This window comes from Staurois parvus, unplaced genomic scaffold, assembly GCF_062004578.1.
Source record: "Staurois parvus isolate SC_StPar_1 unplaced genomic scaffold, SC_StPar_1.0 ptg003134l, whole genome shotgun sequence".
Classification (NCBI taxonomy): Eukaryota; Metazoa; Chordata; class Amphibia; order Anura; family Ranidae; genus Staurois; species Staurois parvus.
This window is the reverse complement of record NW_028320930.1, coordinates 157,126-175,000: the sequence shown is the minus strand read 5'-3', so window position 1 is coordinate 175,000 and position 17,875 is coordinate 157,126. Positions and strand designations below refer to the sequence as shown.

General features: G+C 52.2%; 1 protein-coding gene across 2 annotated transcripts in view; it reads left to right on the top strand.

The window, feature by feature from the left end:
• RGS9 (regulator of G protein signaling 9) overlaps window positions 1–17,875 on the top strand; it is a 74,319-nt gene that overhangs the window by 946 nt on the left and 55,498 nt on the right. The window lies entirely within an intron of this gene.

The window sequence follows — 17,875 nt, the reverse complement described above, 5'->3', positions numbered from 1 at the left end:
GTGCTGCGTGCGGGATACACATATACGTTGTGTATATAGGGGCGGGATACACATCATATACATTGTATATAGGGGCTGCGTGCGGGATACACATCATATACATTGTATATAGGGGCTGCGTGCGGGATACACATCATATACATTGTATATAGGGGCTGTGTGCGGGATACACATCATATACGTTGTATATAGGGGCTGTGTGCGGGATACACATCATATACGTTGTATATAGGGGCTGTGTGCGGGATACACATCATATACGTTGTATATAGGGGCTGTGTGCGGGATACACATCATATACGTTGTATATAGGGGCTGTGTGCGGGATACACATCATATACATTGTATATAGGTGCTGCGTGCGGGATACACATCATATACATTGTATATAGGGGCGGGATACACATCACATACGTTGTATATAGGGGCTGCGTGCGGGATACACATCATATACGTTGTATATAGGGGCTGCGTGCGGGATACACATCATATACGTTGTATATAGGTGCGGGATACACATCATATACGTTGTATATAGGGGCTGCGTGCCGGATACACATCATATACGTTGTATATAGGGGCTGTGTGCGGGATACACATCATATACGTTGTATATAGGGGCTGTGTGCGGGATACACATCATATACATTGTATATAGGGGCTGCGTGCCGGATACACATCATATACATTGTATATAGGGGCGGGATACACATCATATACATTGTATATAGGGGCGGGATACACATCATATACGTTGTATATAGGGGCGGGATACACATCATATACGTTGTATATAGGTGCCGGATACACATCATATACGTTGTATATAGGGGCGGGATACACATCATATACGTTGTATATAGGGGCGGGATACACATCATATACGTTGTATATAGGGGCGGGATACACATCATATACGTTGTATATAGGGGCGGGATACACATCATATACGTTGTATATAGGGGCTGCGTGCGGGATACACATCATATACGTTGTATATAGGGGCTGCGTGCGGGATACACATCATATACGTTGTATATAGGGGCGGGATGCACATCATATACGTTGTATATAGGGGCTGCGTGCGGGATACACATCATATACGTTGTATATAGGGGCTGCGTGCGGGATACACATCATATACGTTGTATATAGGGGCTGCGTGCGGGATACACATCATATACGTTGTATATAGGGGCTGCGTGCGGGATACACATCATATACGTTGTATATAGGTGCGGGATACACATCATATACGTTGTATATAGGGGCTGCGTGCGGGATACACATCATATACATTGTATATAGGTGCTGCGTGCGGGATACACATCATATACGTTGTATATAGGGGCGGGATACACATCATATACGTTGTATATAGGGGCGGGATACACATCATATACATTGTATATAGGGGCGGGATACACATCATATACGTTGTATATAGGGGCGGGATACACATCATATACGTTGTATATAGGGGCGGGATACACATCATATACGTTGTATATAGGGGCGGGATACACATCATATACATTGTATATAGGGGCGGGATACACATCATATACGTTGTATATAGGTGCTGCGTGCGGGATACACATCATATACGTTGTATATAGGGGCTGCGTGCGGGATACACATCATATACATTGTATATAGGGGCTGCGTGCGGGATACACATCATATACATTGTATATAGGGGCTGCGTGCGGGATACACATCATATACATTGTATATAGGGGCTGTGTGCGGGATACACATCATATACATTGTATATAGGTGCGGGATACACATCATATACGTTGTATATAGGGGCTGTGTGCGGGATACACATCATATACGTTGTATATAGGGGCTGTGTGCGGGATACACATCATATACGTTGTATATAGGTGCTGCGTGCGGGATACACATCATATACATTGTATATAGGGGCGGGATACACATCACATACGTTGTATATAGGGGCTGCGTGCGGGATACACATCATATACGTTGTATATAGGGGCTGCGTGCGGGATACACATCATATACGTTGTATATAGGTGCTGCGTGCGGGATACACATCATATACGTTGTATATAGGTGCGGGATACACATCATATACGTTGTATATAGGGGCTGTGTGCGGGATACACATCATATACATTGTATATAGGGGCTGCGTGCCGGATACACATCATATACGTTGTATATAGGGGCGGGATACACATCATATACGTTGTATATAGGGGCGGGATACACATCATATACATTGTATATAGGGGCGGGATACACATCATATACGTTGTATATAGGGGCTGCGTGCGGGATACACATCATATACATTGTATATAGGTGCTGCGTGCGGGATACACATCATATACGTTGTGTATATAGGGGCGGGATACACATCATATACATTGTATATAGGTGCGGGATACACATCATATACGTTGTATATAGGGGCGGGATACACATCATATACATTGTATATAGGGGCTGTGTGCGGGATACACATCATATACGTTGTATATAGGGGCTGCGTGCGGGATACACATCATATACATTGTATATAGGGGCTGCGTGCGGGATACACATCATATACATTGTATATAGGGGCTGCGTGCGGGATACACATCATATACATTGTATATAGGGGCTGCGTGCGGGATACACATCATATACGTTGTATATAGGGGCTGTGTGCGGGATACACATCATATACGTTGTATATAGGGGCTGTGTGCGGGATACACATCATATACGTTGTATATAGGTGCGGGATACACATCATATACGTTGTATATAGGGGCTGTGTGCGGGATACACATCATATACATTGTATATACAGTTGTGGCCAAAATTATTCAACCCCCACTGAAATTGAGTGTTTTGGCCAGTTTGACATTGCTTTTGATCATTCAGTCATCTTGCTTACATTTACATTAAAGAGGCACTTGTAGGTCAGACAAATATAACATAACAGTTATAATGAAATAACCACAAATGTCTTTTCTGTGCTCACAGCATTATCAGTTTTATTCAACCCCCAAGTGACATTCAATCTTAGTACTTAGTACAGCATCCTTTTACAGTTATAACAGCTTTTAAACGTGAAGCATAGCTTGACACAAGTGTCTTGCAGCGATCTACGGGTATCTTCGCCCATTCTTCATGGGCAAAGGCCTCCAGTTCAGTCACATTCTTAGGCTTGCGCACTGCAACTGCTTTCTTTAAGTCCCACCAGAGGTTCTCAATCGGATTTAAGTCTGGTGACTGCGATGGCCACTCCAAAATGTTCCAGCCTTTCCTCTGCAACCATGCTCTAGTGGACTTGGAGGTATGCTTGGGATCATTGTCCTGTTGAAAGGTCCAACGTCTCCCAAGCCTCAGGTGTGTGACGGACTGCATCACGTTTCCATCCAATATCTCCTGGTACTGAAGAGAATTCATGGTACCTTGCACACGCTGAAGCTTCCCTGTACCTGCAGAAGCAAAACAGCCCCAAAGCATGATTGACCCTCCACCATGCTTCACAGTAGGCAAGGTGTTCTTTTCATCATAGGCCTTGTTCTTCCTCCTCCAAACATAGCGTTGATCCATGGGCCCAAACAGTTCTAATTTTGTTTCATCAGTCCACAGAACACTATCCCACAACTTTTGTGGTTTGTCCACATGGCTTTTGGCATACTGCAGTCGACTCTTCTTATTCTTTGGAGACAGCAAGGGGGTACGCCTGGGAGTTCTGGCACGGAGGCCTTCATTACGCAGTGTGCGTCTTATTGTCTGGGCTGAAACTTCTGTACCCACATCTGACAAATCTTTTCTCAGTTCCTCAGCAGTCACACGGGGACTTCTCTCCACTCTACGCTTCAGGTAGCGCACAGCAGTCGAAGTCAGCATCTTCTTTCTGCCACGACCAGGTAGCGTTTCAACAGTGCCCTTTGCCTTGAATTTGCGAATGATGCTTCCTAAGGTGTCTCTTGGTATGTTTAACATCTTTGCAATCTTCTTATAGCCATTGCCCTTCCTGTGAAGAGAAATCACCTCTTCTCTTGTCTTCCTGGACCATTCTCTTGCCTTCACCATGTTTGTAACCACACCAGTAAATGTCTAGAAGGAGCTGAGTATCACAGTCATTTTAAAGCTGCCTAATTGGTGCTTATTATGCTTGATTGCTGCTCGGTGACATCCACAGGTGTTTTCAATACCTGATGGAAAGCACCTGTATGAACCTCTGTTCTTCAGAGTGGTAGTCTTTAAGGGGTTGAATAATTGTGGCAATGAAGAAACCACATAAGAACCATTTACTACTGTATTACATAAACAATTGATGTCATTTTAGTTGCATTTGGGTAGTTACAACGTCCTTGTAGGATTTGATTCTGAATACAATTCCAAATGTACACTATAGTCCCTAAACCCCTTTACAGCATTGGGGGTTGAATAATTTTGGCCACAACTGTAGGTGCTGCGTGCGGGATACACATCATATACATTGTATATAGGGGCTGCGTGCGGGATACACATCATATACGTTGTATATAGGGGCTGCGTGCGGGATACACATCATATACGTTGTATATAGGGGCTGCGTGCGGGATACACATCATATACGTTGTATATAGGGGCTGCGTGCGGGATACACATCATATACGTTGTATATAGGTGCGGGATACACATCATATACGTTGTATATAGGTGCGGGATACACATCATATACATTGTATATAGGGGCTGCGTGCCGGATACACATCATATACATTGTATATAGGGGCTGCGTGCCGGATACACATCATATACGTTGTATATAGGGGCGGGATACACATCATATACGTTGTATATAGGGGCGGGATACACATCATATACATTGTATATAGGGGCTGCGTGCGGGATACACATCATATACGTTGTATATAGGGGCTGCGTGCGGGATACACATCATATACGTTGTATATAGGGGCTGCGTGCGGGATACACATCATATACGTTGTATATAGGGGCTGCGTGCGGGATACACATCATATACGTTGTATATAGGTGCGGGATACACATCATATACGTTGTATATAGGTGCGGGATACACATCATATACATTGTATATAGGGGCTGCGTGCCGGATACACATCATATACATTGTATATAGGGGCTGCGTGCCGGATACACATCATATACATTGTATATAGGGGCTGCGTGCGGGATACACATCATATACGTTGTATATAGGGGCTGCGTGCGGGATACACATCATATACGTTGTATATAGGGGCTGCGTGCGGGATACACATCATATACGTTGTATATAGGTGCGGGATACACATCATATACGTTGTATATAGGTGCGGGATACACATCATATACATTGTATATAGGGGCTGCGTGCCGGATACACATCATATACATTGTATATAGGGGCTGCGTGCCGGATACACATCATATACGTTGTATATAGGGGCGGGATACACATCATATACGTTGTATATAGGGGCGGGATACACATCATATACGTTGTATATAGGGGCGGGATGCACATCATATACGTTGTATATAGGGGCTGCGTGCGGGATACACATCATATACGTTGTATATAGGGGCTGCGTGCGGGATACACATCATATACGTTGTATATAGGGGCTGCGTGCGGGATACACATCATATACGTTGTATATAGGTGCGGGATACACATCATATACGTTGTATATAGGGGCGGGATACACATCATATACGTTGTATATAGGGGCGGGATACACATCATATACGTTGTATATAGGTGGGGGGTGACATGGGGAGGATACATTGTATATAGGTGGGGGGTGACATGGGGAGGATGCATTGTATATAGGTGGGGGGTGACATGGGGAGGATGCATTGTATATAGGTGGGGGGTGACATGGGGAGGATGCATTGTATATAGGTGGGGGGTGACATGGGGAGGATGCATTGTATATAGGTGGGGGGTGACATGGGGAGGATACATTGTATATAGGTGGGGGGTGACATGGGGAGGATACATTGTATATAGGTGGGGGGTGACATGGGGAGGATACATTGTATATAGGTGCGGGGTGACATGGGGAGGATACATTGTATATAGGTGGGGGGTGACATGGGGAGGATACATTGTATATAGGTGGGGGGTGACATGGGGAGGATACATTGTATATAGGTGGGGGGTGACATGGGGAGGATACATTGTATATAGGTGGGGGGTGACATGGGGAGGATACATTGTATATAGGTGGGGGGTGACATGGGGAGGATACATTGTATATAGGTGCGGGGTGACATGGGGAGGATACATTGTATATAGGTGGGGGGTGACATGGGGAGGATACATTGTATATAGGTGGGGGGTGACATGGGGAGGATACATTGTATATAGGTGGGGGGTGACATGGGGAGGATACATTGTATATAGGTGGGGGGTGACATGGGGAGGATGCATTGTATATAGGTGGGGGGTGACATGGGGAGGATGCATTGTATATAGGTGGGGGGTGACATGGGGAGGATGCATTGTATATAGGTGGGGGGTGACATGGGGAGGATACATTGTATATAGGTGGGGGGTGACATGGGGAGGATACATTGTATATAGGTGCGGGGTGACATGGGGAGGATACATTGTATATAGGTGGGGGGTGACATGGGGAGGATGCATTGTATATAGGTGGGGGGTGACATGGGGAGGATGCATTGTATATAGGTGGGGGGTGACATGGGGAGGATGCATTGTATATAGGTGGGGGGTGACATGGGGAGGATGCATTGTATATAGGTGGGGGGTGACATGGGGAGGATGCATTGTATATAGGTGGGGGGTGACATGGGGAGGATACATTGTATATAGGTGCGGGGTGACATGGGGAGGATACATTGTATATAGGTGGGGGGTGACATGGGGAGGATGCATTGTATATAGGTGGGGGGTGACATGGGGAGGATACATTGTATACACAATGAGGCTCAGATACTAAAGTCATTGAGAATCTTCAGTCAGGTGGAGATGCAGATTCCTCTTTATGGTTCCTCCCCCCCCCCCCCTCCCCCCATGATTAGCGGTTGGCGGGGAATATTCAATCATTGTGAAGTAGTTTGGTAAATCAGCCCCCAGGTGTAGGAAGTGTATGATGTGTGGTGTATGATGTGTGGTGTATGATGTGTGGTGTATGATGTGTGGTGTATGATGTGTGGTGTGTACAGTCGGCGGTCGCTGTGCGGTGTGTCATACAAGGTGTTGGGTTGTCAGCCTGCCATGGTCATCCTTGCTCGTGTGTGTCATCTCCAGCTGTATCTCCGTGTAATGATCTGTATCCCATTATTTGGTGTTGGACTGTGTGATCTGCGTTCTACATACGATCTGCATTCTACATACGATCTGCATTCTACATACATTCCACATATGATCTGCGTTCTACATACATTCCACATACGATCTGCGTTCTACATACGATCTGCGTTCTACATACGATCTGCATTCTACATACATTCCACATATGATCTGCGTTCTACATACATTCTATGTACACACATGATGCTGGTGGTGGGGTCGCTGTGCTGATGTTTCCATCGGAGGAGCAGTCCTCTCAGTGATGGACATGTGTCTGTAGGGTAGAACCATCACCAGCTGTGGTGGAATCTGGAAACATTGATGTCTTTGGGATCCCAGCCACCTCCTAGCTTGGCCAATCACAGCACATTACATAACGTGTGCTCAACCCATACATGTCAATGTCATCATCAGTCTAGCAGTTGTTCAATTCATTCTCTGCCGGCTCTCTGGGGCGGCTCCTTCTCTGCCGGCTCTCTGGGGCGGCTCCTTCTCTGCCGGCTCTCTGGGGCGGCTCCTTCTCTGCCGGCTCTCTGGGGCGGCTCCTTCTCTGCCGGCTCTCTGGGGCGGCTCCTTCTCTGCCGGCTCTCTGGGGCGGCTCCTTCTCTGCCGGCTCTCTGGGGCGGCTCCTTCTCTGCCGGCTCTCTGGGGCGGCTCCTTCTCTGCCGGCTCTCTGGGGCGGATCCTTCCCAATTTTTCTTTATTAAAAGTCTTGCAATCAATAAACAGAATATATATAAATAATAATATACATATTTATGCAAAAAAGAAAATAAATCTACTACAATCAGCTGTCCGACAAAAGATGGTTCTATAGCAAAAAGCAAATCTCTCAGAAATGGATGTCATTACCGGGGAAATAAATTGTACTACAACTCCCATCACTACACCAGACATCAAACCTGATAGGTCCAGAAACAGCCCCGCCCCCATTATACATGAAGTCCTCCTTCAATGTGAAGATCTTAACCAACAAAAACTAAGGAAGTGAAAAGAACAACATAAAAAAAGAGCCCCTCCCCCAGAGGTGGACATTCCACCAAAGGCAGGTCTGATATTCCTCCACCTCCTTATCCAGACCGCCCGAGGCTCCCTGCCCTTCAAGACCCCGAATCTTCCCAACCTCCCCCAGAATATGGTGCACCACCACCTCTACAGGGAGGACTTTCTTCCGCGGGGTAATCTGACATCGTGCGTTCCATGTGAAGTAACAAACTAAACCAACTAAAAAAAATTGTATCCAAATCAAAGTCCCAGCGAGCCGGGAATGCCCCGTACACCCACTCCGCATAACCCACGTGATAGACTCCACTGGCCTCTGCTGATGTGTGGCCTGGACACAAGTCTGTCCCCCACTGACCCCCAATGTAAGGGACATTCTTCCCACTGACCCCCAATGTAAGGGACATTCTTCCCACTGACCACCAATGTAAGGGACATTCTTCCCACTGACCCCCAATGTAAGGGACATTCTACCCACTGACCCCCAATGTAAGGGACATTCTTCCCACTGACCACCAATGTAAGGGACATTCTTCCCACTGACCCCCAATGTAAGGGACATTCTACCCACTGACCCCCAATGTAAGGGACGTTCTTCCCACTGACCCCCAATGTAAGGGACGTTCTTCCCACTGACCCCCAATGTAAGGGACGTTCTCCCCACTGACCCCCAATGTAAGGGACGTTCTTCCCACTGACCCCCAATGTAAGGGACGTTCTTCCCACTGACCCCCAATGTAAGGGACGTTCTTCCCACTGACCCCCAATGTAAGGGACGTTCTTCCCACTGACCCCCAATGTAAGGGACGTTCTTCCCACTGACCCCCAATGTAAGGGACGTTCTTCCCACTGACCCCCAATGTAAGGGGCGTTCTTTCCACTGACCCCCAATGTAAGGGGTGTTCTTCCCACTGACCCCCAATGTAAGGGGCGTTCTTCCCACTGACCCCCAATGTAAGGGACGTTCTTCCCACTGACCCCCAATGTAAGGGGCGTTCTTCCCACTGACCCCCAATGTAAGGGACGTTCTTCCCACTGACCCCCAATGTAAGGGACGTTCTTCCCACTGACCCCCAATGTAAGGGGCGTTCTTCCCACTGACCACCAATGTAAGGGACGTTCTTCCCACTGACCACCAATGTAAGGGACATTCTTCCCACTGACCCCCAATGTAAGGGACATTCTTCCCACTGACCCCCCAATGTAAGGGACATTCTTCCCACTGACCCCCAATGTAAGGGACATTCTTCCCACTGACCCCCAATGTAAGGGACATTCTTCCCACTGACCCCCAATGTAAGGGACATTCTTCCCACTGATCCCCAATGTAAGGGACATTCTTCCCACTGACCCCCAATGTAAGGGGCATTCTATGAATATGCAGCCAATGGTGGAGTGTGGCCATGTAGGCAGGACGTGGCTGAGGGAGGATGCAGTAGTTCAGGCGCACTGAGATGCAACAATGGAGTAATTTATGGAAGAAGCCCCCTGTCCATGGTGGAGCGTACGCTCTGCACACTCCATGTCCTCCAGTTGGGTTACGTGGACTTGAATGTTGCAGAGCAGGATTTGCAGCACTTTCCTGCCAGGTGGGGTGGGCCGTGGCACCCATCAGTGGGCCTTACCCTGAGCAGCAGGGAGGAGGCAGATTGTGGGGCTGAGTGAGGAGGGGGAAGATGTAGGCTTAGAGGAGTCCCCAGACTCACATCTTCCTGATTACTGTCCTCGTGTGGGGGTGACCCCTGTATAAAGGGGGTCTCCGGAGTCATACGTGGCTTGTGTTGTGGATGGAGCCTTCCAATCTGCTGTAATCCCGGCACTCCGTCTTATGTCTCCTCCACCCGGGGCTTATCCCGCTGAGGAGAATTACACTGATGGCCTGTGACAAGGCCAGCTGCTCCCTGCGGCCGATGCTGCTCCCTGCGGCCGATGCTGCTCCCCGGGCTGTGTGCCCTCCGGCCTGGGAAAGGTTAAATCTCCTTCAGGTTTAGGTGGAGTGTAATGCTGAGATTAGAGAGATGGCGCCTCCTAACATCTTGCTGCGTCTATTATGGGGGCATTTTATGTACAACTGTGCCCCCCCCAGAGAGTGTCCCTTTATGGAATCCTGCCCTGAAGGAGTTCAGTGTCGGGTGGAGTCGCCCCTTCCCCTCTCGGTGTCCCTGAAGGAGTTCAGTGTCGGGTGGAGTTGCCCCTTCCCCTCTCCGTATCCCTGGAGGAGTTCAGTGTCGGGTGGAGTCACCCCTTATCCTCTCTGTGTCTCTGGAGGAGTTCAGTGTCGGGTGGAGTCGCCCCTTCTCCTGTCCGTATCCCTGGAGGAGTTCAGTGTAGGGTGGAGTCGCCCCTTCTCCTGTCCGTATCCCTGGAGGAGTTCAGTGTCGGGTGGAGTCGCCCCTTCCCCTCTCCGTATCCCTGGAGGAGTTCAGTGTCGGGTGGAGTCGCCCCTTCCCCTCTCCGTATCCCTGAAGGAGTTCAGTGTAGGGTGGAGTTGCCCCTTCTCCTCTCCGTATCCCTGGAGGAGTTCAGTTTCAGGTGGAGTCGCCCCTTCTCCTGTCCGTATCCCTGAAGGAGTTCAGTGTAGGGTGGAGTTGCCCCTTCCCCTCTCCGTGTCCCTGGAGGAGTTCAGTGTCGGGTGGAGTCGCCCCTTCCCCTCTCCGTGTCCCTGGAGGAGTTCAGTTTCAGGTGGAGTCGCCCCTTCTCCTCTCCGTATCCCTGGAGGAGTTCAGTGTAGGGTGGAGTCGCCCCTTCCCCTCTCCGTGTCCCTGGAGGAGTTCAGTGTAGGGTGGAGTCGCCCCTTCCCCTCTCCGTGTCCCTGGAGGAGTTCAGTGTAGGGTGGAGTCGCCCCTTCCCCTCTCCGTGTCCCTGGAGGAGTTCAGTGTCGGGTGGAGTCGCCCCTTCCCCTCTCCGTGTCCCTGGAAGAGTTCAGTGTCGGGTGGAGTCGCCCCTTCCCCTCTCCGTATCCCTGGAGGAGTTCAGTGTCGGGTGGAGTCGCCCCTTCCCCTCTCCGTGTCCCTGGAGGAGTTCAGTGTAGGGTGGAGTCGCCCCTTCCCCTCTCCGTGTCCCTGGAGGAGTTCAGTGTAGGGTGGAGTCGCCCCTTCCCCTCTCCGTGTCCCTGGAGGAGTTCAGTGTAGGGTGGAGTCGCCCCTTCCCCTCTCCGTGTCCCTGGAAGAGTTCAGTGTCGGGTGGAGTCGCCCCTTCCCCTCTCCGTGTCCCTGGAAGAGTTCAGTGTCGGGTGGAGTCGCCCCCCCCCCGTACTCCTACATCTGGTTCACCAATTGGGCACTAAGTGTCTTTCCATGTCCTCCCTCTGGGGGGGGGTTGCTCTTCACAGATGATGAGACACGAGAGGTCCTGAGTACATCGGATGAAAACCGTTTCTCGTGTCGTCCGCCACGTTCTGCTCCAACATTCACTACATGTGGGGTAATGGAGGTGTCTGCAGCGCGGTCACCTGAGGCCACCAATCAGGATCAACTTCTCATCAGTATCCAGCAGTCAGAACATTGGACGGAGACCGTGATTGGTTGTTGTGAGATGCTGAGTAGTTCTAGGGTCCTGTCTGGGGAAACCTACAAATACTGAGGAGGACCTGAACATTCCTGCCTGGGGTTGGCTCCTGGGTTGTAGAGGGGCTGTAGAGGCAATGGACCGTATCTCTCATTTCCTGGGGGTCCCACACTCAGTTCCCAGTGGAAGATTGTATCGTATCCCACCACAGGTACACTTACAGGTGAACTAAGTCTGGTCCTACTACCTGTCTGACTCACCTAACTGGTCCAACCCCGCACCCACCTCCTACTGCAGCCCCCCTACCGGCCTCTTCCGTGGGCTCAGACCCTGAGAGGGGCCATCAGCTCAGCTAACTGGTCCAACCCCGCACCCACCTCCTACTGCAGCCCCCCTACCGGCCTCTTCCGTGGGCTCAGACCCTGAGAGGTGCCATCAGCTCAGCTAACTGGTCCAACCCCGCACCCACCTCCTACTGAAGCCCCACTACCGGCCTCTTCCGTGGGCTCAGACAGACCCTGAGAGGTGCCATCAGCTCAGCTAACTGGTCCAACCCCGCACCCACCTCCTACTGCAACCCCACTACCGGCCTCTTCCAGGGGCTCAGAGAGACCCTGAGAGGTGCCATCAGCTCAGCTAACTGGTCCAACCCCGCACCCACCTCTTACTGCAGCCCCCCTACCGGCCTCTTCCATGGGCTCAGACCCTGAGAGGTGCCATCAGCTCACCTAACTGGTCCAACCCCGCACCCACCTCCTACTGCAGCCCCACTACCGGCCTCTTCCGTGGGCTCAGACAGACCCTGAGAGGTGCCATCAGCTCAGCTAACTGGTCCAACCCCGCACCCACCTCTTACTGCAGCCCCCCTACCGGCCTCTTCCATGGGCTCAGACCCTGAGAGGTGCCATCAGCTCACCTAACTGGTCCAACCCCGCACCCACCTCCTACTGCAGCCCCCCTACCGGCCTCTTCCATGGGCTCAGACCCTGAGAGGTGCCATCAGCTCACCTAACTGGTCCAACCCCGCACCCACCTCCTACTGCAGCCCCACTACCGGCCTCTTCCGTGGGCTCGGAGAGACCCTGAGAGGTGCCATCAGCTCAGCTAACTGGTCCAACCCCGCACCCACCTCCTACTGAAGCCCCACTACCGGCCTCTTCCGTGGGCTCAGACAGACCCTGAGAGGTGCCATCAGCTCAGCTAACTGGTCCAACCCCGCACCCACCTCCTACTGCAACCCCACTACCGGCCTCTTCCAGGGGCTCAGAGAGACCCTGAGAGGTGCCATCAGCTCAGCTAACTGGTCCAACCCCGCACCCACCTCTTACTGCAGCCCCCCTACCGGCCTCTTCCATGGGCTCAGACCCTGAGAGGTGCCATCAGCTCACCTAACTGGTCCAACCCCGCACCCACCTCCTACTGCAGCCCCACTACCGGCCTCTTCCGTGGGCTCAGACAGACCCTGAGAGGTGCCATCAGCTCAGCTAACTGGTCCAACCCCGCACCCACCTCTTACTGCAGCCCCCCTACCGGCCTCTTCCATGGGCTCAGACCCTGAGAGGTGCCATCAGCTCACCTAACTGGTCCAACCCCGCACCCACCTCCTACTGCAGCCCCCCTACCGGCCTCTTCCATGGGCTCAGACCCTGAGAGGTGCCATCAGCTCACCTAACTGGTCCAACCCCGCACCCACCTCCTACTGCAGCCCCACTACCGGCCTCTTCCGTGGGCTCGGAGAGACCCTGAGAGGTGCCATCAGCTCAGCTAACTGGTCCAACCCCGCACCCACCTCCTACTGCAGCCCCACTACCAGCCTCTTCTGTGGGCTCAGAGAGACCCTGAGAGGTGCCATCAGCTCAGCTAACTGGTCCAACCCCGCACCCACCTCTTACTGCAGCCCCCCTACCGGCCTCTTCCATGGGCTCAGACCCTGAGAGGTGCCATCAGCTCACCTAACTGGTCCAACCCCGCACCCACCTCCTACTGCAGCCCCACTACCGGCCTCTTCCGTGGGCTCAGACAGACCCTGAGAGGTGCCATCAGCTCAGCTAACTGGTCCAACCCCGCACCCACCTCTTACTGCAGCCCCCCTACCGGCCTCTTCCATGGGCTCAGACCCTGAGAGGTGCCATCAGCTCACCTAACTGGTCCAACCCCGCACCCACCTCCTACTGCAGCCCCCCTACCGGCCTCTTCCATGGGCTCAGACCCTGAGAGGTGCCATCAGCTCACCTAACTGGTCCAACCCCGCACCCACCTCCTACTGCAGCCCCACTACCGGCCTCTTCCGTGGGCTCGGAGAGACCCTGAGAGGTGCCATCAGCTCAGCTAACTGGTCCAACCCCGCACCCACCTCCTACTGAAGCCCCACTACCGGCCTCTTCCGTGGGCTCAGACAGACCCTGAGAGGTGCCATCAGCTCAGCTAACTGGTCCAACCCCGCACCCACCTCCTACTGCAACCCCACTACCGGCCTCTTCCAGGGGCTCAGAGAGACCCTGAGAGGTGCCATCAGCTCAGCTAACTGGTCCAACCCCGCACCCACCTCTTACTGCAGCCCCCCTACCGGCCTCTTCCATGGGCTCAGACCCTGAGAGGTGCCATCAGCTCACCTAACTGGTCCAACCCCGCACCCACCTCCTACTGCAGCCCCACTACCGGCCTCTTCCGTGGGCTCAGACAGACCCTGAGAGGTGCCATCAGCTCAGCTAACTGGTCCAACCCCGCACCCACCTCTTACTGCAGCCCCCCTACCGGCCTCTTCCATGGGCTCAGACCCTGAGAGGTGCCATCAGCTCACCTAACTGGTCCAACCCCGCACCCACCTCCTACTGCAGCCCCCCTACCGGCCTCTTCCATGGGCTCAGACCCTGAGAGGTGCCATCAGCTCACCTAACTGGTCCAACCCCGCACCCACCTCCTACTGCAGCCCCACTACCGGCCTCTTCCGTGGGCTCGGAGAGACCCTGAGAGGTGCCATCAGCTCAGCTAACTGGTCCAACCCCGCACCCACCTCCTACTGCAGCCCCACTACCAGCCTCTTCTGTGGGCTCAGAGAGACCCTGAGAGGTGCCATCAGCTCAGCTAACTGGTCCAACCCCGCACCCACCTCTTACTGCAGCCCCCCTACCGGCCTCTTCCATGGGCTCAGACCCTGAGAGGTGCCATCAGCTCACCTAACTGGTCCAACCCCGCACCCACCTCCTACTGCAGCCCCACTACCGGCCTCTTCCGTGGGCTCAGAGAGACCCTGAATGATGCCATTAGCCCATCTAACTAATCTGGCCCCATGCCCACCTCCTACTGCAACCCCACTACTGGCTTTTTCCATGGGCTTTGAGAAACCCCAACACCAAATACTGAATACCATCAGCTCACCTAAGTGGTTCATCCCAGCACCCGTCATTGACTAATCCCTACTACCGGCCTCCTCAGTGGGCAGGCCCCAACACCAAACACAAAGCACTCAGCACCCACCACTTACTGTAGAACTTCTATCAGCCTTATGCGTGGACTTGGAAAGCCCCCAACGTGACATAGTCAGAGATGCCGTCATCTCACCTAAACAGTCCAGCTCTGCATCCACCACCGACAGCAGCCATGATACCGGCTTCATCCATTGGCTTAGAGAAACCCCAACACCAAATACTTAGAGACACAGCCCACCCAACTGGTCCATCCCAGGATTCGACTCCTCATCTATGCTTACTCACATCAGCTCAGTGGAGCTCACCTATGTGGTCTGATCCAGCCCCTACCACTTACTGCAGCCATGATCGTGGCCTCATCTGCAGGATTAGAGAGAACCCAACACCAAATACTTAGAGATGCCATCAGCAAACCTAACAGGTTCAACCCAGCACCCACCTCCTACTGCAGTCATGATATCTGCTTCATCTACAGCCTGAGAGAGACACCAAATACTGAAAGATGCCATCAGCCCACCCAACTGGTCCAAGCCAGCACCCCCACATACTGCAACTTCAATACTGTCCTCATCTGTGGGCAAATCCCCAACACCAAATACAAAGAGATGCCATCAGCCCACCCAACTGGTCCAACCCAGCACCCACCTCCTACTGCAGTCATGATATCTGCTTCATCTACAGCCTGAGAGAGACCCCAGCACCAAATACTGAAAGATGCCATCAGCCCACCCAACTGGTCCAAGCCAGCACCCCCACATACTGCAACTTCAATACTGTCCTCATCTGTGGGCAAATCCCCAACACCAAATACAAAGAGATGCCATCAGCCCACCCAACTGGTCCAACCCAGCACCCACCACTTACTGCAGCCCCACTACTGGCCTTATCTGTGGGCAAATCCCCAACACCAAATACAAAGAGATGCCATCAGCTCACCCAACTGGTCCAACCCAGCACCCACCACTTACTGCAGCCTCAATACTGGCCTCATCTGTGGGCAAATCCCCAACACCAAATACAAAGAGATGCCATCAGCCCACCCAACTGGTCCAACCCAGCACCCACCACTTACTGCAGCCCCACTACTGGCCTCATCTGTGGGCAAATCCCCAACACCAAATACAAAGACATGCCATCAGCCCACCCAACTGGTCCAAGCCAGCACCCACCACTTACTGCAGCCCCACTACTGGCCTCATCTGTGGGCAAATCCCCAACACCAAATACAAAGAGATGCCATCAGCTCACCCAACTGGTCCAACCCAGCCCCCACCACTTACTGCAGCCCCACTACTGGCCTCATCTGTGGGCAGACCTCAACACCAAGCAAAAAGAGAGTCCTCAGCAAAATAATCTGACCCAGCATCTAACACTTAATGGAGAACCCCCACTGACTTAATCTGTGAGCTCAGAGGGCCCCTAACATTGAATGCTCAGTGACACCATCAGTTTACCTAACTCCAGCCAAACACCTACCATTACTGCCATCGTGCTACCAGCCCCATCTGTGGAATTGGAGAGACGCCAACACCAAATACTCAGATACACCATCAGCCCACCCAACTGGTCCAAGCCAGCACCCCCAGATACTGCAGCCTCAATACTGGCCTCATCTGTGGGCAAATCCCCAACACCAAATACAAAGGGATGCCATCAGCCCACCCAACTGGTCCAAGCCAGCACCCCCACATACTGCAGCCTCAATACTGGCCTCATCTGTGGGCAAATCCCCAACACCAAATACAAAGGGATGCCATCAGCCCACCCAACTGGTCCAAGCCAGCACCCCCACATACTGCAGCCTCAATACTGGCCTCATCTGTGGGCAAATCCCCAACACCAAATACAAAGGGATGCCATCAGCCCACCCAACTGGTCCAACCCAGCCCCCACCACTTACTGCAGCCCCACTACTGGCCTCATCTGTGGGCAAATCCCCAACACCATATACAAAGAGATGCCATCAGCCCACAATCGGTCTCTTTAGGGGCGTTTATTTTTCATACATCCTTACCTTTGTCTTCAACAGTTCAGTCTTCTCATGGGCTGTCATTGCGAGGTCCTTATAACGCACATTGGCGCATCTCAGAATGGACAACACATCTCGCCGACGTGAACCACAATGATGCGGCTAACCGTGTGCTTGTCATGGCGTGTGCTAATATGGATAGGTGTGACTTCTAGTAATCCCTTAGACCCATTCACCGGTATGCATTGATGGTGTTGGTGCGTCGGTTTGTGTTGTACGGTTTTCTATAGGCCCTCAGCACACTACCAAACAAATGTTCCTGACGTATTTATTGCCAGGTGTTTACTATTGTGTGCGTCATGGTGCGCCGAGGGTCAGGTGTGTGCGTCATGGTGCGCCGAGGGTCAGGTGTGTGCGTCATGGTGCGCCGAGGGTCAGGTGTGTGCGTCATGGTGCGCCGAGGGTCAGGTGTGTGCGTCATGGTGCGCCGAGGGTCAGGTGTGTGCGTCATGGTGCGCCGAGGGTCAGGTGTGTGCGTCATGGTGCGCCGAGGGTCAGGTGTGTGCGCCGGGGTGCGCCGAGGGTCAGGTGTGTGCGCCGAGGGTCAGGTGTGTGCGTCATGGCGCGCCGAGGGTCAGGTGTGTGCGTCATGGCGCG